General features: G+C 36.3%; 1 protein-coding gene across 1 annotated transcript in view; it reads right to left on the bottom strand.

The window, feature by feature from the left end:
• Positions 1 to 23,657, bottom strand: part of Tenm1 (teneurin transmembrane protein 1) — a 362,575-nt gene that overhangs the window by 197,008 nt on the left and 141,910 nt on the right. The window lies entirely within an intron of this gene.

Raw genomic sequence — 23,657 nt, 5'->3', positions numbered from 1 at the left:
CCTCTTAGGACTGCATTCAAAGTATCAAATAGGTTTGGATATGTTGTGTCAGTATTCTCATTGAATTCTAGGAAATCTTTAATTTCTTTTTTTATTTCTTCTTGGACCCATGAATTGTGCAATTGGGTGTTACGCAGTTTCCATGAGATTGTGGGTTTTCTATGGTTCGTGTTATTGTTGAATTCTAATTTTAAAGCATGGTGGTCTGATAAGACACAGGGGGTATTTCAGTTTTTTGTTACTTGTTGAGGTTTGCTATGTTGCAAAGTAAGTGGTCGATTTTAGAGAAGGTTCCATGTGGCGCTGAGAAGAAGGTAAATTGTTTTGTATTTGGGTGGAATGTTCTATAGGTATCTGTTAAGTCCAATTGCGTCATAACTTCTATTAGTTCTTTTGTTTCTTTGTTAAGTTTCTGTCTGGTGTTCTTGTCCAGTGGTGAGAGTGGGGTGTTGAAATCTCCCACAATAAATGTGTGCAGTTTTATGTGTGGTTTGAGTTTTATTAATGTTTCTTTTACAAATGTGGATGCCTTTGTATTTGGGGCATAAATATTCAGAATTGAGACTTCATTCTGATGGATTTCTACTTTGATGAATAGGAAATGACCTTTTTCATCTCTTTTGACTGATTTTAGTTTAAAGTCCAATTTGTTGGATATTAGGATTGGTACCCCCCTTGTTTCTTGGGTCCATTTCATTGGAAGATCTTTCCCCAGCCTTTAATTCTTAGGTACCGTCTGTCTTTGAGGTTGAATTGAGACTTCATCCTGATGGATTTCTCCTGTGATGAGTAGGAAATGACCTTCTTCATCTCTTTTGACTGATTTTAGTTTAATGTCTAATTTATTGGATATTAGGATTGCTACTCCTGCTTGTTTCTTGGGTCCATTTGATAGGAAGATCTTTCCCCAACCTGTAATTCTTGGGTACCCTCTGTCTTTGAGGTTGAAGTGAGTTTCTTGTATGCAGCAGAAGGAAGGATTCTGTCTTCTTATCCATTCTGCTAATCTGTGTCTTTTTATAGGGGAGCTGAGACCATTAATGTTTATGGATATAAATGACCATTATTGTTCATTCTTGTTTGTTTTTGATTTAGTGATGGTGGTGAGATAATGTGTGAGAGTCTGTCCCTTTTTCCTTTTGGCTGTTTTTAAGTTGGGATTATCTATTGCCTATGCTTTTTTGGTTGTAGTTAAATTCCCTGGGTTGGAGTTTTCCTTCCAATACTTTCTGTAGGGCTGGATTGGTGGATATGTATTGTTTGAATCTGCTTTTGTCATGGAATATCTTGTTTTCTCCATCTATTATGATTGAATGCTTTGCTGGATATAGTAGTCTGGGATGGCATCCATGGTCTTTTAGTGTATGTAGAATATCTATGCGGGATCTTCTGACTTTGAGAGTTTCCAAGGAAAAGTCAGGTGTGATTCTGATAGGTTTGCCTTTATAGGTTACTAGAACTTTTTCCTTTGCTGCTCTTAATGTTTTGTCTTTGTTGTGTATGTTTGGTGTTTTGATTATTATGTGGTGAGGTGACCTTTTTTGGTTCAGTCTATTTGGTGTTCTGTAGGCTTCTTGTATTTTCATTGGTATGTCTTTCTTTAGGTTGGGAAAGTTTTCTTCTGTGATGTTGTTGAATATGTTTTCTGCACTTTTGAGTTGGATTTCTTTGCCTTCTTCTGTACCTATTATTCTTAGCTTTGGTCTTTTCATGGTATCCCATATTTCCTGGATATTTTGTGATAGGGATTTGTTAGACTTAAGATTTTCTTTGGTTGATGAATCCATTTCCGCTAGTGTGTCTTCAACTCCTGAGATTCTCTCCTCCATATCTTGTATTCTGTTGGTTATGCTTACATCTGTAGTTCCTGATTGTTTACCCAGCTTTTCTATTTCCAGCATTCCCTCAGATTGTGCTTTCTTTATTGTCTCTATTTCGTTTTTTAGGTCTTGAACTGTTTCCTTGAGAGATTTGTTGATATCTTGTATTTTGTGTTAGTTTTTTCTTCCATTTCTTTAAAGGATTTTCTCATGTCCTCTTTGAGGTCCTCTATCATTTTCATGAAGATGTTTTTAAGGTCATTCTCTTCTGGTTCATCTGCATCGTGATGTTGAGGTCTTACTGGTTTATGGTTCCTAGTCTCCGGTGGTGTCATATTGGGTTTTCTGTTGTTGGATGTGCTTTTACCTTGTCCTCTTCTCATCCTTTCTTTTGGTAGGTGTAGCAAGTTTCTTGTTCTCCTGGTGGATGTGGGACCAAAGTTCTCTTCTGGTAGATGCAAACAGATTCAATACTCTGATGTCAGTCCTCTTCTCGTGGATGGAGATGTCACTGTTACCTGGGTGTCGGCAGTGGGCAGTGTTCGGGCGTGCCGGGTCCCGCTGCGCTGGCAGTTGGAGGCCAGGCTGCCACTGGGTGTTCGGAACCCCGCTGCCGCCTAACACGGTCTGGCACACAGGTCGCTTGTGTCAGATGATTCTCCATTGTTTTTTTTTTTTTTAAGATCAACATGGAATAAACTATTTGACAGTACATTGGCCTGATCCCGATACTAATACACTAGTAGAGTTAAACTATACTGTCATTAAAACTACAGGTAAATAGTCTATTAATCCAGCTATGAGTAGACAACGTCAAAATCTTGAGTTATTTCTAATTTCATCAATATTGTACTATATACTTCTATTTTGCCAGGCTAATAGATTTGTTAGGTAGATGGTTTGATGTTATCTGGGTTTCAGAATATTAGAGCTACGTTCTGGCCTCAGAATCTGCATCTGGGTGAAGATATGACAACCAGAACTATTGGGAGGGTCATTAATTGATTACTATATTAACCTGGTTTAGTGCAGGCTTTTTTTCAACAAAAAATATTTTTGAGATTATAATATAGTTATATCCTTTCTTCCTGCCATTTCTTCCCTTCCAACTCTCCTATGTACTCCTCCTTGCTTTCTTCCAAATTCATGGCCTCTTTTTCATTAGTTGTTCACCCCTCTCCCCCACACACATGTGCATACACACACAATAGCATGCACACACACATATAAATACAGCCTACTTGGTCTGCATAATGTTGTTTGTTTATATTTTCAGGGCTGTTTGATTTGCTCTACTGTAACAAGAAATTCTAATGGGCCTACCAATTACCTGGATAGGAAAAAGCCACCCAAGAGAAGCTGACTGTTGTAGAAGTTTATAAATAAGTTGTACCTTCTTTTTCCTGTTTTTCCTGCTCTTTTCTGAAGAGGAAATGAAGGACGAGGAGTGGATCTGAGGGAAAGGTGAGGTGTGGAGGTATAGGGGAGCTAGAAGGTGTGGAAGGAGGGGAAACTGTGGTTGGGATGTACTTTGTGAAAGAAGAATCCATTTTAAATTAAATAATAATAAAAAGAATTATAAAGCCTACTGTGATGGTTACTTTTAGTAGTCAACTTGACACAATCTAGAATCACATGAAATGAGTCTCAAACAGGTAGATCTGTGGGTGCGTCTTGAGTATATTAATTGAGGTGGGAGGACCCACCCACTGTGGGTAGTACCATTCCCTCTGCAGAGGTTTCTTTTTTTGTTTGTTTGTTTTTTGTTTTTTCGAGACAGGGTTTCTCTGTGTAGCTTTGGAGCCTATCCTGGCACTCACTCTGGAGACCTGGCTGGCCTCGAACTCAGAGATCCACCTGCCTCTAGCTCCCGAGTGCTGGGATTAAAGGCCTGCACCACCAGTGCCCGGCTCTGCAGAAGTTTCTGAACTAGTTGAGTGGAGAAAGTGAGCTGAGCACTAGAATGTATGCACTAATTCACTGCTCTCTTCTACTGACTGTGGATGTAGTATAACCAGATGTTTCAAATTCCTGCCACCTTGATTTCCCTGCAGTGACAGAATGTAACCTGGAATTGGCAGCCAAATAAACTCTTTCTTCCCTAAATTGCTTTTGTCAGGATATTTTAGCACACCGTTGGTCAAAGGAACTAGGATGTCTATCTGAAATGTAGCTCAATACTATGCACTCATTAGCCATTGTTTGCTCTCACCCCGAGAGAATGCTCCAGTTTACTCTTCAGTAAATATTTTTACTTAAGCTCTGACCAAATAGGTTTTTTCCTCTATTTTCCTGTTTGTAATACCCCAACTCATCACAATACATTAGTGATTATGAATCTGGCCCTGAGACCTGAATCCTTTAGTTGAAACTGTAGCTCAGCCATAGATTTTATTGGGGACGCCATTAGGAAAAAGGAAATGAAATGGGCCATCTTAAGTCATCTGCTTCCTGGGGAGACACATATGTCTATTCATCTCAGATAGGAAACTGATGACAAATCAAAGAATGAATACTACTGGTGTCCAACTTGGTGAACCAATGAGTTTTATTGGGGTTTCTTACAGTGATAGAAATGACTCCAAGAATTCTTTATAACCAAAGCTCATCCCATTCCATCAGTGACAGTTCTCAGGAGCTGGGAACCTGGAGTACACTGCACAATCTACAGGGAGCTCGACAGGTTTGACAGTGTCCTTTCTAGGTGTCTCAGTTGGCATTTCAGCTTATCTTAATTTCTTCTAGGTAGTTTGACTATTCTCACGTTATGTTTCGGTTGATTGGCTGGTTTCTGCTTCTTCCAGGCTGCTGGATGAATCTGAGTCTTTAAAACTTGGCTTGTCTGAGACTGATTACCATCAGTCTTTACTGCTTATATACTCTTGTTGAGGGAGATGGCCTAGAGAACCGTGTCAGTTTCTGGGGCTTCCTGAAGCTATTAATGAGCTTCTCAATAGGATGGAGTAGTTGAGTTTCATAGGAAAAATTATCACCTTGGATTTTTGAAGCTAGTTATTTGAATTCAGTTATGGTTTATCTTGTATCACTGAACCCTTCCAGTGTTGTATATATTACCTCTATGTTACAAAGTTTGCTTTCAGTTGACAACTTGTCTACTGCTATGTGGATAGAGCATACCTTTGGCTACACACTGCTGTAAAAATACCTCATAGTTTCCTAAAGCATACTAGACTCTAAACTCTGGTATCTTGGAACTTTAATCACTTTTGATGAAACTCCTAATTATTACTTTCTGATTTGGGCTTTCATTATTGCCACATTTGTATCCTTGATATAGACAAATTTGACTACTTGTCTTGTATAGGAATCATCTTCCTTTATATGCATGCAAGGCTTCTTCATCTTTTTTCCTACTGTTTCCAATGCCTTTCCTGCAGTCTGTTTTTGTTTGTCCAAATGGTACTTCAGCATTCAGCCTGAGTAGTTTATAGACTATGTTATTGTAGGGAAGGAATTACCTTTCCGTGTGTGTGTGTGTGTGTGTGTGTGTGTGTGTGTGTGTGTGTGTTGTCATACAATCTTTCACTATAGTGTTCTACACATATGAATTACACACCTTAGTATACATTGAGAAAGGAAACAGTTGCATCTCAATCTCTTTGCCCTTCCCACATGTCTACTACTTGATAAACAGTCAATAAATATTTGGAAAATTATTTCATTAATACATTTAACAAACATTTATTGAGTAATCCATGCATTCTACTCCCTTTTCCTGCATCCAGGCTCCCAATTTCCTTAGGGAAAATAGTATTTAATGTATGTTGTTTAAATAAATTATTGATAAACATAGATGTGCCTGAAAATTTCAAACTGGGTAACTAGGAAGTTCATTGTATATAGAGAGGCAATTCCCACTTGGGGGAAGATAAAGGAATTAACTTCAGGCTTTAGACTTGACACCAGTTACCAGGGGTACCACTGTGAAACAAAGCATTTGGTAGATCCCTCAAATAAATAACTAATAAAAAGAAAACAACACAAATAATCCAATTAAAATTAGCTAAAGACATCAATAGACATTCATCAAAAGAAGACATATAAATGGCTAATAAATGTATGAAAAATAATCAATATGACTAGCCAAAATGACATACCAGGTCTCTGAAATCAGATATCAAAAATCCTAAGTGTTGAAAACACTGCTGAGAAAAGGGAGAAGCCAGTACATTGTTGATAGAAACGTATAGTAGTGTAGACCTTATGAAAAATTCTATGGATGTTTCTCAAAAATCTAAAACAGCACTTTCATATAATCCAACTGAATTACTGTTGGTTCTATACCCAAGAGAATTAAATCAATATGTTGATGAGTCATCTGTACTCTCACAGTTCTTATAGCATTGTTGACAATAGCCAAGAAACTGAAACAACCATTGAATATTTAGCAACCAATGAAAGCATGAAGAAAATGCGATAGGCCAATTAGATGGCTCAGTGGGTAAAGATATATGATTCTAAGCCTGACAACTTGAGTTAGACCCCAGGAATCCACAAGGAGGAAAGAGAGACACTCATGAGTCGTCCTCTAGCTTCCATATGCACATTCTGTCATGCATGCAACAGAAATACAAACAAATCAATACTAAAAGCCAATGAAATCAAATGTGGTGCGTATGTAGTATAGTCACAAAAATGAAGTTCTCCCATTTGTAAAATTGTGGCTAGGATTACAGGTCATTATGTTAAGAGAAAAATTCCAGAAGAAACAAAAGTACTGCATGATCCTACTCATTACTATCATATAAAAATTGACTTAAGAGCAAATGAAAATAGAATATTGGTTAACAGATATGAGTAAAAGTATTTGGGAGAGAGAAGTGGCAACTTGTTGTGCATTAGAGGCTAGCTTATAGAAGGAGGCAAAAAGCTCTGCTCTGCTATTGCACATTAGAATGATAACAGATAGTTGACTGAATATTTTGCAAAAATTAGACAGGATTTTAAATGTTTTCACCATAAAACAATGGTGAGAAAAATATGAGAAGATAGATGTTTAAGCTGTTCACATCATATATGTACAATTTTATGTGCTGGTTAGAAAAAGAAGTCAGGAAATGGATAGTGTTAATTCTTTGGTACTTGTCTGACATTAACACTAAGCCAAGGTATCAAGATGGAAATCTCTGGCTATAAGACATGGAAACAACCTAATGTATATAGTGAAGGCATAAAGTGAAAAACTGTTTTATGTAATGGGATATTAGTCTATAGAAAAAGTTGGATGGTGGTGGCATACATGTTTCATCCCAGCACCTGGGAGCCAGAGGAAGGTGGATCTCTGAGTTTAAGTCTAGTCTGTTCTACAGAGTGAGTACCAGGATAGCCAAGGCTGCACAGAGAAACCCTGTCTCAAAAAAAAAAAAAACAAAGAAAAAGAAGGAAATCCTTTCATATAAGCTGGCAGACAATATGCTAAATGAAATAGGCTGACACAGGAAAAGTATTACATGATTTCACTGATAGTGGAATCTCTCATATACATACAGAGACAGTGTAAAATAGTGGTTGTTAAAGCCAAGAATTGAGGAAGAAAGCAATAATTAAAAGATACAAAATTAGCAGACATGTAGGATGAACAACTGTAAAGATTTCATGTACACATGAGGATTATAGCTAATTGAATTGTATTAGTGATTTTGGTTATGTAAATAAATTTTATTTTTCTTGCAAAATGTAATTACATGAAACACACACACACACACACACACACACACACACACACACACACACACACACACACACACACATCACCACCACCACACCACTTTGCTTCACTGTAGTGACCATATTACCACTAATATACATCCATTGCTTTATGTTGTACACCTTAAGTAGGTGTAGTAGTAACATTCTCAACATTGTTGAGAAAACACTAGACAAATGGCTCAGGCATATTTCTGACTAGCTCTCACAATTGAATTAACCCATTTCTATTATTCTATATTTTACCATGAAGCTCATGGCTTGTTACCTCACATCTTCCTTTCCTGGCAGCTATATGACATCTCCCTGACTCAGCCATCTTTCTCTCTATAACTTTGTTTGGATTTCCTGCCTAGCTATATTTTCTGCCAGGTCATTGGTAAAAACAGCTTTATTCATCAAACAATAAAAACAACATACATTTGCAATATACAGAAGGACATCCAACATCACAAATAAATCTATGTAAAACAATATCCTTTCTCATGTAATTGGAAAACTTCCCTTTTGAATATTTGTCTGATACTCAAAACTAAACATTTGTGTGTCATTTTTATTAATATCTTCATTCATTGAGGAATTCTTTCTATATTATCATTGTTTTGAAAGTTGTAAAATGGGAGGGCAGTTATCTAATTATTTCTAAGTCTTCCAAGATCAGTCACCATAAGTTATAACTCCTTTTCACTCTCTCTTTAAAATTCATTTTACATACCAACCACAGTTCTCCCTTCCCCCCCTCTTTCCCATCTCCCTCAACCCACCTACCAACCACTCCCCAGAAAGGGTAAGGCCTCCCATGGGGAATCAACAAAGCCTGGCACATTCAGCTGAGGCAGGATGAGCCTCCCTAAGCCCCCCATTAAGGCTGTGCAAGGCATCACACCATATAAAATGGATTTCAAAACGTTATAAACTCTTGACTACTTGTACACTACCAATGAACATGCCAGGCAAATAGCCCTACTCTTCTGACATATAAATTGTGTGTGTTCCTTTGATGTTTTATTTTCAAATTTTAAAAACTAAACACAAAAGTATCTTTTCTTCCCTTTTATTGAAAACGGATTTTTTTCTCACATAAGATAACCCGATTATGGTTTCCCTCCCTGTACTACACCTAGTTTCTCTCAATCTCTCCTCCCATCCAGATCCACCCCTGTTATGTCTCAGAAAATAAATAGGCTTTAAGTGATGAGAATAATAAGATATAATATAAGAAAAGAAAACTAACACAGTGGAATTGGACAAAACAGACAGAAAGAGAAGAGCCCAAGAGAAGGCACAAGAATCAGAGAGCACTCATTTGCACATATAAAATTAAAGGTCAAAACATTTTCTCCCTACTTTATTTCCAGCTATCTCCTTCAGAAAATTTTCCATGGGTATTTTCTGGGCCATTGTTTTGTTCTATTTGCAGAGGTGAAAATTGTAACCCAGGGTCTTATACATATTTCACAGGCAGCCTACTACTGAGTTATAGCCTCTAATTTGATTTAGGGCTTGTATGTATCACTAAGCCAATCACCACAAGAATTCTTTGAATAAAATCGGTGCAAGTGGACTTAAAATTTGCTGAGTAAATCTTCAAAGCTATCATTACATGCACAACCAGAATGTGACATGATGAGATGTTAACTAATTTGGTTGTGATAATTTCATAGTGTATACGTATAGCAAATTATCTGATTGTGTACATGACATTATTTTCAAATTATTTCTCAATAAAACTGGATAAAAATAGAACCAAATAGAAACAATTTGAAATGCAAATCATCAAATAAGAAACTCCAGTCATGCAGAATATTCTTGTGTTCTGTTGAGAATGCAGGCATCCTCAGAAATCATGGAATATTCACAATAAAACTTCAAATATGTTGGCCACTTATTTTAGAAATAAAAATATCCCTTTAATCTTTTTAATTTTAGCTTCTAAGTCCAGGTTAAGGTTTATTTTGTTGGCTCTCACAAAAAGCAATGAAAGTCAAAACTCTTATTTAGGCTTTAATATATTCAACCACATTTCAGATTTTCCTTAACAAGCTTAAATATTAAAACAGCTTTTAAAAATGAGCATATAAAATAAACAAATCATCTTTACCATAAAAGCACTCTGATTTTATGTCCTTTGCATATTTAAATGATGATCCTTTTAGAATTTTCCAAACCCTGTAACTGTCAAAATCTTAACTTTCCACTTTTTAATAAAAATGATTTCCATACAGATTAGAAATTAATCTAACCTGACTCTCAAACGTAATACACTTTAGTGCTGGAAGCTATAAAAATTCACCTATCTGGGTTTAATAAAGAAAGTTTTTTCAATTTAAATATACATTGCATTTAATAAGCTTGCATGATAATTTCAACAATGTTCATGGGCTCTGCAAATTGCCTTCCTGCCGTGTCCAGGATACAATCCAATTTCAGTTTTGAGCAACCAAGTTAAGAAATGGTTGAAAAACATCTCAAAAGCAATTTCTGAATGGCACAAAGTGAAATGATTATAAGCCACCCAATCATATTGCTCTGATGTCTGACTTCAAGGAAAATTGTTTATATTGATGTTAACTAAAATATGTGAGTACATAAGTACAATTTAGTTTCTGGATAAAATTTTAATCTTTAACCCAAATGTTTCTTATTGCAAGGATTAGCATACTCTTCTTTTATTCCCTTTATGTCAATCCATACATTTTATCAATATGAAGTGTGTACCATTAGTTAAACACTGTTTTAAATTATAGAAATATCATAATACACACACACACACACACACACACACACACACACACACTGCAGAAAGAGAGCACACACCTGCATTCCTACAGTATGAATTTATTAGCATAAATAAATCAAATAATATGTAACTACAAATCACGAAAAGTGCTCTAAAGGAAAAATGCTGAGTGACTTCTTTTAGACATTGGCATTTAAACTGAAACCTGTATGATGAGTGGACAGATAAACATACATGTGTGTGATGGAGGAAATTAAATGAATAATACATGTTTCAGGTAGTGCCAGAGAGAGATGTAGACTTGTATGAGATTGGGGAAATAGAGTATAGAATATTCATTTATATAACTTGATGAAAATCTTTGGATTTGTGGAAAAAACATTGAAAGGCAATAAAGACTAAAAAATCTGATTTGTATTAAAATATATATTTGGACATAATATAGAGTGGGGTAGAAGGGGACTTTCAAAGGTATCATTTATGAGACTACTGTTTTTGGAAGTGTCTGGACAAGGGAAAGTTTACTCTTGATCAAGATAGTATGTTCAGGATAGTGAACATACCTAGACTAACTTTAAGAATCCAGGTGAAAGAAAAATGGTTGCTATGGTCAGGCAGAGTGAGAAAAATGAATATATTAAAAAATATTATAGGAAGTAGACTTATAAAACCTTGTGGCTGATTACAACAGCAGAGGTAAAACAGATGGAGATGTCATGAATCATGACTAAGTTTGCCATGGACAACTGTGTAAAAGGTTATGCTATTTTTAAAAATCCATATAATGACTTGTTGAAGGAATAGCAGGTTTTATGTGGAAGATTAAGAGTTCAGCTTTAGACATGCTAATCTGAAGCGCCCATGAGAAATCTAAGTAGGGCTGTCAAGTAGGCAGATTGTCAATGGTTTTAGAATCAAGTAAGGCATCAGGGGCTGAGACTAAATTTATGAGTCTTCATTGAGCATCATAAATAAAACCAAGAGATGACTGTTAATTAAGCTGATAAATGAATGGTTACTAAGATTGAGGACTTTACCATTTAAAATTAAGCTAAGAAGGAAGGAAGATCAAGCAAAGGAAGGGGAGGTTTGCTGTGGGTATGAAGAAAATCAAGAGAGTGTAGTATTATAGAAATGAATGGGAGTTTCCTGCAAAGCCTGAGCAGTTGGTGATTCCAAATACTACTAAAGTCAACTAGAATGAAGAATAGTAAGAGTTCATTATATTTAGTAAAATGGTGATTACTGGTACCTTAATAACATCTCTTTTGGTAGAATGATGGGGAATAAAATTCAACATAAAATAGGTTGATAAAAGACTGGAGAAATATGTGAAGGATGAGAGATCCTGGCTTCACACTGGTGGAGAATAAAGTTGGAAATATGAAAAAATAAGAAAATAAGAAAAAAACTTGAGGTGTTGAATTGGAAGTAACAATGGATATTCATAATTTTCTAGAGATACAGACACTTAAACATTGTTATAGGTATATAAATGTCCCTATGTATTTTAACAATAGTACCTGTAAAAATTACACCTTAATAGCAAAATAAATTAAAATAAATAAAAAACAAAAGCAATAATTAAGCAAATAAAGAAAACATCTGTGCTCTGAACTTGGTTTCCAAATTCCATTTCACCAAGCGGTATCAGACTTATTGGAGAAATTGCTAATTGCATGGACTGTGCAGATTATATTAATATGACAGAAAGTGAGGAAATACTCAAAGCGGCATGAAATCATGTCAAATGTTGGGATATGTTATTTTGACGGTATTATCACTGGCTAAAACTAAGCGACTTGAGGACTGAAATAAACAGAGAAAACGGAGCCTTTTGTATAATATAGAGAACTCTGAGTTCTTACATAAATAACTGAATGGACAAATAGAAAGTTCAGCGATTTATGGGAGTTGTGTAATGTCAATGTTTCTCCTTAGACAGATTTTTAATTATAAGTCAAAAGGGGAATAAAATAAGTAGACCTTAAGATGCCATGCTAGTTAAAGTTGACATTAGTTATAGAACAAGTCAGTAATGGTACTTCTTGATAGGAAACAATGGGAAGAATAAAGCATTAATTTTGCTATATTCTTTTCAAAATGGATAATATGAATCAAAATCTGAAAAGACTTTAAATTGAAGAGTATTCTATAAAATAATTGGTGTACAATATTTAGGACAGTTGGTTATGAGAACTATGGAAAATAAAAATATCATAAACCAAAAGATACCATAGGATGGCACATGATAAAGTAGATACTAGTTAATTCTAGAACAGATATTTTTGTTGCAATAGACATTATTGGTACAGATAGAAAATATGAATGTAATCTGAGCACTAGGAGTGCTTTATGTAAATTAACTTCTTGACTTGGATAGCAACATTGTGATTGTTATAGAACAGTGCTCATTTCTTTAGTAGATAAACAAGGGACTGGTAAGAAATGAGCCAACAATTTATTGTTAAATATTTGTTATTTATAATTTTTATTAAGCTTGTGATTGTTTCACAATGACAGAGTAAAGATAAAAGGAAAAAGTGAAGAACTGAAGTTCAATCATTAAGTGGAGGCCAGAGTTATTTAGATAATGAGGAAAGAATGTGAAATTCAATAAGATATTTATTCAAGTAGAAGAGACAAATCTTATTGAAAAGCCATTTATAAAGATCTAATTGGAACACTGTTGTTAGACATAAATGAGAGAGAAAATGGAGCAAGGGTCTGTTCCAGAGCCTGTGTAGGGGAAGTGAAATGTAACAGGACTTTTCATGCGTTGTCTTCTTGAAAGACCTTATCAGTACAGACACAATCTAATTTTATATTTCAAGACAGGACATGGTAGATTTCCCTTGTGATGGTTATCAGAAATGCACAATCATGGTATGTTATAATCCAAATGAATCAGAACTTTGAGAAAAGTATCAGGGATGACTGAATGAAGTAACACAAGGAATGCAGTCACATGGATGGGCAATGCTGAGGGTCAGGTTACTTTGGTGACTGCAATGGTTAGGATAACTGTCTATCACAGGTACAGATGTTTAAGGTTTTGTCATCAGCCCATGGCACTCCTAGGGGTGGTGGAATACTTAAGAGGCAAGGACTAATTGGAAGTATCATAGTTATTTTTGGGCAAGGCTTTGAATGACATATTGTGACTCTGGCCTTTCATCTTCAGTTTTGTTCTGACGGTGGGGTGAGCAGCTTACTATATTGCAATACCTTCCCATGATGTGCTGCCTTGACACAGGCCTAGAAAAATGGGGGTAACTAAATATGATTATTCTCCAACAGGGCTTTGTTGCTTGCATTCTTCAATGGATATGGGTGATTCTGACAGTTATAATGATTCAATATTTGTGTTTTGTTAGGGAGGTTAGGGGTTTTAGAGTGTTTGGAAGATAGATTGAAATAATAGATTCCTTGCATTAGAACTTGGGAAATATAAGTTTTCCTAAAATTAAATTCCTTTAAAGCAATTCTTATATATGCAGAAATTCTCCAACCATTCACTGATTTGAAAATCAATGAACCTATAGCTTAGTAAACTTGTGAGGTGTCAGAATAAATCTGAAGTTGAATACTCTCCAAACTGAAAATATCACTTTTCCTAATAAATTGCAACGATGCTCTCGAGTTTTCTCATCATTTGGTATCATTAATCAGAACTTTAAAATACTGGCATTTAATTACAGATTTTAGCTTGTGAACATCCTATCTGCTCAGTGTCAATAAAAGTATGATAAATACGTAGATGTTGTGCTAAAAATGTAGATAGGGCATAGTGTTTAAAAATATTAACAACTAAGATATTATTCCATTACAATCTAGACACCTGCATGTCCATATGAGAAGCTCTGTTTTTTTCTATTTTCACTGAACATTTGAAGATTTAACTGGAACTCTCTGCTGTCAAAAATGAAGTTCAAAACTGCTGGATGGTCTATTGAAAACCAATACTATACTTAGCCAGTGTGTCAGGCTTTCCCTTCAAATTTCAACTATAATGTCTTTTAAGAAAATTTACTTATCAGCTTTTTGGCACAAGGAGCTACTAATGTGGCACCATTAAAATAGACAGGATTATTGGGAAGTTAAATACAGGCCTAAAGTTTGAGGTACTTTTCAATATAAATTTGACATGGATGCAGTGAATGCTGGGGGTTTTCTACACAGAATAATGGTGCTATGTGCAAGTAAGGAGAGCAAGCAATACGGGGTGGGGGGGAGATGTAACAAGGGAAAAGAAGATAAAGACTTTGTAATTTTCGTAGTGCTGGTACTATCTGATTATTCCTGATGAAATTTGAGATAAAATGATATAACTTTCCCAGGGGCTTATCAAGGAAATAAGAAAGACAAAAAAATGAAATTAAGTATATCTTACTAAGTGTCAGTGGGTCAAATCCATGTCACAACCTTTGGAACATGTGTATGATGACTTTCCTTGAAATAATAGTATTTGCAGATGTCATTCAGTTAAACATCTTGAGGTGAGATCATTTTCCATTAGCCTAATACACATTGAATCCAACTTCATGTGTCTTTTTTAGAGAAAGTCACATGAAAACTGAAGTCGTATAGTTCTAAGTCAAGGAACACCACCAGCCACTTTTGCAGCTGGGTTTTCCTCTTAGGACCTCCATTCAGAGAACAGTGCTAATACCTCTTTTTTATATTTCTAATATGAAGAATGGTGAGAGCAGGAATTTCAGTGGTGTCAAGTCACTCATTTTGGCATAATTTGTTATAGTTACTCTAGAAATCAGAAAACACATGATATATATATATATATATATATATATATATATATATATATATATATATACTGACATAAGCAAGAGTGTGTGATGAATTCTAAGCCTGTGGATCTCTTGGTATTGAGCAATCATGACAATGGACATGGTCAACATTTCCTGGGATTGGTAGATACTAATCTCCATACTCAGTAATATGAATGAGTTATTGTTCCTAGTCCTAACAATAGTTTGATTATAGAATTATTGTTATGAACCTTACTTTACAAATGAGGATGTCAGTATTCAACAAATTTCTTAATAGCTCATATTAGGTAATAGAACAGGGGCTTGAATCTATGTAACGTACCTCCAAAGTCCATGCCTCTAACATCCTGCTGTCAGGAGTATTTTGGATGCATTATAGTTATGGAAAGAGCTTATTACTGTATAAGTCTGATTGGCTGGTCAATCAAGGAGATTTTGTTTTTAAATTCAGTCTAAATTCATAGTTTATTTCTACTATGTAAGTATACAGATCACACCAGGACAGCATTCCCTTTTCCTTTCTTATATATTGATTTTGTTATTTGATGATTTTGTACATGTAGACAATGTATTCTGACTGTTCTCTCTCTTCTACTGTCTTTTATCCATCCTGTTAATACCAGTGAAGCTATTTCCAGCCATGTCTTACCTCTTATAGTAACTAGAATTGAGTAAAATTGAGCCTTCCTAGAGCCTTCATCCAGCAGCTGATGGAAGTAGAAGCAGACACCACAGCTAAACACTGAGCTGAACTCATGTAACCCAGTTGCAGAGAGGGAGGAGTGATGAGCAATAGGGTCAAGACCAGACCGAAGAAACCCACAGAAACAGCTGACCTGAACAAGGGGGGCTCATGGACCCCAGACTGATAGCTGGGAAACCAGCATAGGACTCAACCAGACCCCCTGAACGTGTGTCAGTTTGGAGGTCTGGTTAATCTATGGGGCCTCTAGTAGTGGATCATTATTTATCCCTAGTACATGAATAGACTTTGGGAGCCCATTCCACATAGGGGGACACTTTATCAGCCTAGACACATGGGATAGGGCCTAGGCCCTACTCCAAATGATATGGCAGACTTTGAAGATTCCTCATGGAAGCCATCACCCTCACTGGGGAGCAGAAAGGGGATGGGATGAGGGTTAGAGGGGGGGCCAGGGATGGAGGGGAGGGAGAGGGAACTGGGATTGACATGTAAAACAATCTTGTTTCTAATTTAAATAAAAATTAGAAAAAATGATGTGTTCAATGCTTCATCTAATACCTTAACTTGTGATGCCACTCTAAGAGAAATATGAAGGGTTCTACATAATATGTCAGCTATTTGCTTATATGTAGAGGATGTCTGAAGTCATTACACTTTATGAACTATTTGTCTTCTTATCAGAGTAAGACATTTACCCTTTAATTTGATTATATACTCTCCTCTAATATCTTTGTACTAAATTTTATTCTAAATTTAGCTCCTTTATATAAATTAATCAGCATAATATGAAACAGTCATATAGTACCACTAAAATTTATCCAATTCCTTTTCATAAATTAATGAACTTTGCTCTGCCTTGACATTTGTATTGCTCAATCATTGTAAGGACCTCTTCAATGTAGATACCTTCTATTCCACTTCACCTGAAGCCATGCCTTCTCTGCCATGATGGATGGTCTCTTCAGGTATCAAACCAAAATAACCCTTTCTTTTCCAAAGTTGATTTTGTAGATGAGAAAATAAGTAATGCAGATATAAACAGACTCATATTGTGGATCTGCAAACTACACCTGTGTTGATTTGGGGGAATATTTTAATCTTCCCAATCTGTCAAACAAGTAATTATGTTCCCTAAACTGTCAAATGAGATAGGTACCTAGGAAGGGTCCTTTTAATAGGTGACATCCATGAAAATACTTAATATTCTAGCTGGCAGGTATTTTCACTATTCCTCTCTGTTATATCTTTTCTGTTTCTGAATGATATCTTTAAGTCTAGAGAAAACATAGTATCACTTAAGACCAACAGTATGCTTCTCATACATGGGGACACTTAAAAATGCCCCAAGGACAAAGCCCCAAGGATTGTTGTGAAGTCAAATTGTCAGGCTCCAAATTTTCTTAGAAAAATCAATTTGAGTTCACCCTAAAGGAGACTGTATTTCAGAAAATTGGAGTTTAATATCTAGAATACAAGTCTTCAAAGTGTTCTCTAAAGTTCAATACCACTTTCACCATACTAGATGGGATTTTCTTTCAGCAATGATAAAAGGGACATATTTTATTACTCTTGACTAGGTGGCTTTGTGTGTGTCAGAAGAGTTTTGTGGTTTTCTAGATTCAGCAGAAAGTTTTCCGTTAAAAATCATACATAAAATGCTTTTTACCTTTGGTTCATTCCCTCCACTGACTCCAGGTGTGAGGCAGGACCTTTTGACATACATGGAGTCAAGGGACAAGAACACTGTAGGCCAACTTTGGGAGCAAGTTTCATGCTCTAATCTCTAGTACTTTCCCCCAGAATTAAAAGCACTATTACTAAAATTTGTAAATGTATTTCTGGCTTTGCTTTGCTAATATGTTTTCAGCACTGTCTATAATTTCAGCATCTGAGGACTGATACTACTTGTCCAGTAACCTAACAATGTTTTTAAATGAAACATTATTAATCCTTTGGGTATTTACTACTATGCCATGGATTGGATAATATAGAACATGATCTATTGTTTCACTGGAATGCCAATGTCATGCATCATTAATAAGTGCACTGTTCCCATTAAGTGTGAGGCTTTTAATTAGCATACATATTTTTGTCATCATATATCAAACTAAGATGACTTTTTCTCATCTTGTGTTGCTTCTGCTGACTTGAGAAGTTGAACTCTTACTGCAGTCAGGTATACTAAATTGTGAATTTTGCAAGGCATTCCAAGTGATTTTCAGTATCTAAATGAAAATCCAATTTTCTCCAAGCTTTTTAAGTAAAATGACATGATGTTTTTCTCCTTCAAAATAATGTCTCTGGCACCTTCACAAAACTTCATGCTATTAATTAAAACTTGTGTGTTTGCATGATAGAGAACTTTGCAAAATAGGGTACACTGATGGTGATGGGGGCTGTCCTTCTGTATATTTTTTTCTAATTGGTTGATGAGTAAAACACTGTTTGGCCAATGGAGGCAGGAAGATAGGCAGGACCAGGAGACAAGGAGAATTCTGGGAAAGATATGCAGAGAGAGTCTTCAAAGAGATTCCATGTGGTGACTGGGAAGAAAGGATGTGCCAGGTGTTCTCTGGTAATAATATAAGTCCATGTAGAAATACATAGATTAGTAGTTATGCTTTAATGATTAAAAGACAGCTAGCCAGTAAGAAGCCCTAGACATTGGCCAACAATTTAATAATTAATATAAGTCTTTGTGTTTTTCTTTGGGCTGAAAAGCAGATGTGGGACCTGGAGGGACAAGAAAAACTCTCTAGCAACAGTCCACAGACCACCTGATATAAATTCTTGTGTTCCACCACAGGTCTATTAAGTAAGTGTGGAAATAGTGTAAGAATTTTTGTCTAACAACAGTCTAGGTAATTTTTATGTTCTGAATCTTTAACCTCACAGAAAACAGTTACAAAGAGAGTAGATGCTCTTGTATTTCTCCCCTCTTCATTAATAAGTAATCTTTGCCACTCTCATAATCCAAAATCTTTCTCAGTAACCCAAGGCTATATTGTTGACTTGAGAGCTGTAGTTGTTCTACTTAGAGCAAAGAACTGGGAAGAAGTTTCTAGTTTTCATTTTGCCACTTACACTCATATGTCAGTAGGTGAGTATTAAGATTGCTGAGTTATATTTTACAAACTGCAATGCAAATAGTATGAATGAAGGGCAGGAAGCAACACAATTATTAAGTCTCAAGACTTTGTCTTGACCCAGTATTTTTGAAGAAATCTCTAGGTTTGGAAGAGGAGAATAAGTCTGGGGGTTACAGCATGGCTCTGACACTAATTGTACTGTCTTGTCTTCAACACTTTAAACACTTTTAATATGCAGTTTATTCATTTCTCAACATGGGGAGAATATATACCCCATAGTACTCTCTTCTTTTTACTAAAAGATTTGTACAGGGACTGGAGAGATGGCTTAGCATTTAAGAGTACTAGTAGCTTTTCCAAAGGACCCTGATTCAATTTCCAGAATCTATGTGGGACCTAATAACTGTCTATAACTTCAGTCCTATGGGATCTGATACCCTCTTTTGACCTCTATGAGTACCTGGCATGCACATCATGCACAGATACACATTTAGGGAAAACACGTCTACACATACAAGAATAAAAATTGAAAATAGATGTACAGGTTGTATATAAACAACTAGTAGTAAGTTCATAATAAATAATACATATGATAAAGAAGAAAAACAATAGTAAAAGGAGGAATAAGGAGAGGGTTGAAGCCTCGGAGGCTTTTCTCCATCGGATTTGGCATGTCTACTGGTGTCATCCTTGTCCAAGACAAGTTTAGGCAGCTATGCTGGTGAGACTTTGTAGGTGTAGCTTCTAACATTACTAGGAGATACAGTCTAACAACAATCCCCCTTAGAGTCTTTTGCTCTTTCAATCTTCCTGCCTTCTCTTTCACAATGTACTCTGAGTCTTCTATGAGGGAGATGATTTGTAGATGTACCTGCTGAGACTGGACTTCACAGCAGAAGCCACATATACAAGTAACATTATACAGACTGAGCAGGATATATATATATATATATATATATATATATATATATGGCCATGAATTTGAAAGCAAGCATGGGGGAGGTTTGGAGGATGGGAAAAGAAGGGGAAAATGTTATAATTACATTTTAGTATCAAAATAAAACAGGGAAAGAAAGAGCGGGGTATGAAATAAAATCTTGGGCATTCAGTTCACTAGTAGATTTGAAGACAACTGGATGTGGGAGCTATCATGTTCTAGGTACTGTTCTGGTACTGAAGATACAGTGATTGTCTTCTTAAGAGGAATTTATATTCTATGTGTGTGAGCAGATGTGATTTGAGTGTCATGTAAACTTGGGCTCTTTGTTGGTAAGAATGATTATAAGGAAAATTAGAATGATTAGAAATGGAGACTAGCAAGGTGCTACTTTGTACTAGTGGCTACAGAAAGCCTTTCTGATAATGATCAATAGATTGGAGACTCAAAGGGAGCAGGGGTATTTGAGAGGATAGCAAAAGGAGTAGTAAGTTGAAAGGTTCTGAACTGAGAGAGCATTAGAATTTAAAACTAAAAAATGAGTTCAGAGTATGTAGCTGGATCAGAGAAAGTAATAGGAATAGGAAACTGTGTGTGAGGGGGCTCTGAGGGTGGGACAGAGCAGACCAGGGAGAGCCTTTGTGGAGTACAATAGGATGCCATCTTTTACCCTGAGGGAAATGAGAAAACCATGGGCAGTTCTGAATATTAACTCCAAATATGGACTTCTCATGCATAAGGAAGACCACAGCTTATTCCCAAAATAATTTTACAAGCACTTGCCTAAAACTACAACAGTGTTCTCTGGCTTCTTTATAATACTAACAAAAGCGCGTTAGTATAAAGTCTCAGGGCACCTGGTACAGGGTACCTCATACAGAAAGTATTCACTCAATGCTGCTTAGTGGTGCCTTTCTATTTTCTCAGCTGAATTGCACCTGTCTATTACCTCCCTCTGTTAATGACAGCCACAGTCTTTACCATCAATAGGAGTGACATCATCTGATTTTCAAAGGACCACTTTTGATGCTGTGTTAAAAGACTCTAAGAGGACAAGAAAACAAAAACAAAAGCAAAGCAAAATCCAAACCAAACCAAACCAAACCAAAACCAGCCACTAGAAAGGTGGCTTGTGTAAGGATAATCAAAGCAAAAGCTGATGGGAGGCAGGAATTGGGATGGTAGCAGGAGAGACTATCATCAGTTTCTGGGTATAGTGAAGATGTAGTCAGTTTGGTTTGTTCACTGATCAGATGCATGCATGAGAGATAATGATGACCCTGTGTTTTTAGCCTGAAGGAGTGGAAGAGTGGAGTTGTATTTTCTGAGATGGTAAAGACTGTGGCTGTCATTAACAGAGGGAGGTAATACACAGGTGCGATTCAGCTGAGAAAATAGAAAGGCACCACTAAGCAGCACTGAGTGAATACTTTCTGTATGAGGTAGCCTGTACCAGGTGCCCTGAGACTTTATACTAACGCGCTTTTGTTAGTATTATAAAGAAGCCAGAGAACACTGTTGTAGTTTTAGGCAAGTGCTTGTACAATTATTTTGGGAATAAGCTGTGGTCTTCCTTATGCATAAGAAGTCCATATTTGGAGTTAATATACATCACTTTCCAGCTTTCCAAAGCCACATTCATTATCTCTGAACTTCAGCTTTAACCAAATCAAATGAAACTAGTAGTACAAGTTGAGAGGCTGCAACTTTGCTATTTGCTTACTCACAGCAATGCCTTACCACCGCTCCAGTAACTGCCTTAATTGCTTTCTGGAAATAATCCTACCCCATCTGGTGGGATGTTTCTGAAGCATTAAGTGCTTCAGGAAAAAGAGCTTCTGTGCTTTACAGTAAGCACACAGCCTTCAGGAGCCTCCGTGGCTGTGTGTGTGCTGTTTCCCAAAGAGCTGAATGGAATGCTATTGTGTCATTTCAGTCTGAAGAAGGCATTTGCACACTGATGATGTTATCTGACGTCCTAATTTGTGCAAACATTGATCTTCTTAGAGCAGAAAAGAAATCTCCACTTAGACAGTGAGGGTTGGCTCAGATTAATAGTCAGGGGGAAAAGACTGAAGCACCAGGAACGGTAAACTCTTTTCCCTTCACTTTAGCATGCTTTATAAGATTTTCTTCCCAGATTTATTTTTGCTTCAACAAAGAATATTCTTTCTGAGCTCAATCCAATTTGTATATAAAAAATACACACCCATATTGATTTCGCCCTGGTTTAAAATGGTATTTTTGCAGTACAAAAATTTAATCAATACAATCTTATGAGTTGGACTGGTAATGGTAAACATACTAACAGATATTTCATTTCATGGGGCCAAAGCTCTGGAAATTGATACTACAGAAAAGGATTACTCATTCACCATTGGGTATAACTTTGTTTACCCAACCATGATATAGGTGTAAAGCAGAAATACAATTATGCTGTGGCTAACACACAAGGGGTTTTTGAACAGTAGAACTTGCCTTCCCAATTCCCCCTAAGGCTCATAGATTGTACATGTTGGCAGATCAAATAAGGATATTGTGGGAAATCGTTTACAGCAAATGAAAAACAGCTTAATCTGATAGGCTGGAGAATTAGGCTGGCACAGTTTTTGAAGAAATAAAAGTCTGTAAGATCATGTTGTTAAAAGTGAAGCATTTGGAGAAGACAGACAGATTCTCAAAGATAAAAAGCAGCACCGTCCCTAAGGATTATGACCCTTGAATATAAGATTGAAGCTTAGAGGCAGGGAACCACAAAATATATGGCTATTGCTGTAAATATATAGTCTTTGAGATAACTAGTAAAATTTGAGGAGTATATTCATCTTGGCATCATGCAAGGACAGTGTAGGCAGTAAAGATAAGGCCAGCGTGTTCCATCTTGAGATCACTAATTAATATTTCCTATAATCAGTTTACTTGGAGACCTTTCTCACAATATGCCACACTGCTTTATAACTCACTGGCTCACTTTCAGGGGAAAAACATCACTCCAGTAAACACAGAAGAGACAGGTAGCTGTATTTGTTTTGATAATTGGGGATCAGAGGGAAGAATTGTTTGTCTGCAAACCATATAGCACTTTGTATTACTTCAAACTCCCTCAGAAAGCTGACAATGTATAAGCTCTAAATATGAACAAATTCTGTTTATATTATAACAATATGAAGTGAGACGTCAGAAAGAATGATCTTAGAGAGCATGCATTAACTCTTACTTATAAAGTTATTGTAAGAGGGACATGTGTTTCAAATGTCAAAATTTCACTGTTTTTTTTTGAATAAAGTGTGTAGCAGTAAGTATCAAAATACGGAGTTATGACTTCTACTTTATTTTTCTAATCTTTAATGTGTAATACAAAGTTCCTGCCATTTAAACTCTTAACTGAATGTGGCATTTTTTTTTAACAAATGTATGCAATCAGATTTTCAGAAGAACATTATCTAGGTGAATATTTACCCAGTAAAAGGTTAAAAGCCAGTGTGGCAAGATGGGCTAGCTGGTAGACATTTGTCAGATAGCCTGATGACCTAGTCTTGATCACCAGAATCCACATGGTGGAAGTAGATAACTGACTCATGCAAATTGTCTTCTGACTTCCATATGCACATACTGTGGTCTTTACATTCACACATTCACACACACACACACACACACAGAGAGAGAGAGAGAGAGAGAGAGAGAGAGAGAGAGAGACAGAGAGAGACAGAGAGAGACAGAGACAGAGAGAGACAGAGGGAGACAGAGACAGAGACAGAGACAGACAGACAGAGAGAGACAGAGAGAGACAGAGACAGAGACAGACAGACAGAGACAGAGACACTGAGAGGGGAAAGGGGAGAGATGGA

Source organism: Cricetulus griseus, chromosome X (genome assembly GCF_003668045.3).
Source record: "Cricetulus griseus strain 17A/GY chromosome X, alternate assembly CriGri-PICRH-1.0, whole genome shotgun sequence".
Taxonomy (NCBI): domain Eukaryota; kingdom Metazoa; phylum Chordata; class Mammalia; order Rodentia; family Cricetidae; genus Cricetulus; species Cricetulus griseus.
Note: the sequence above shows the minus strand (reverse complement) of the source record. Positions and strands in the feature narration are given on the sequence as shown.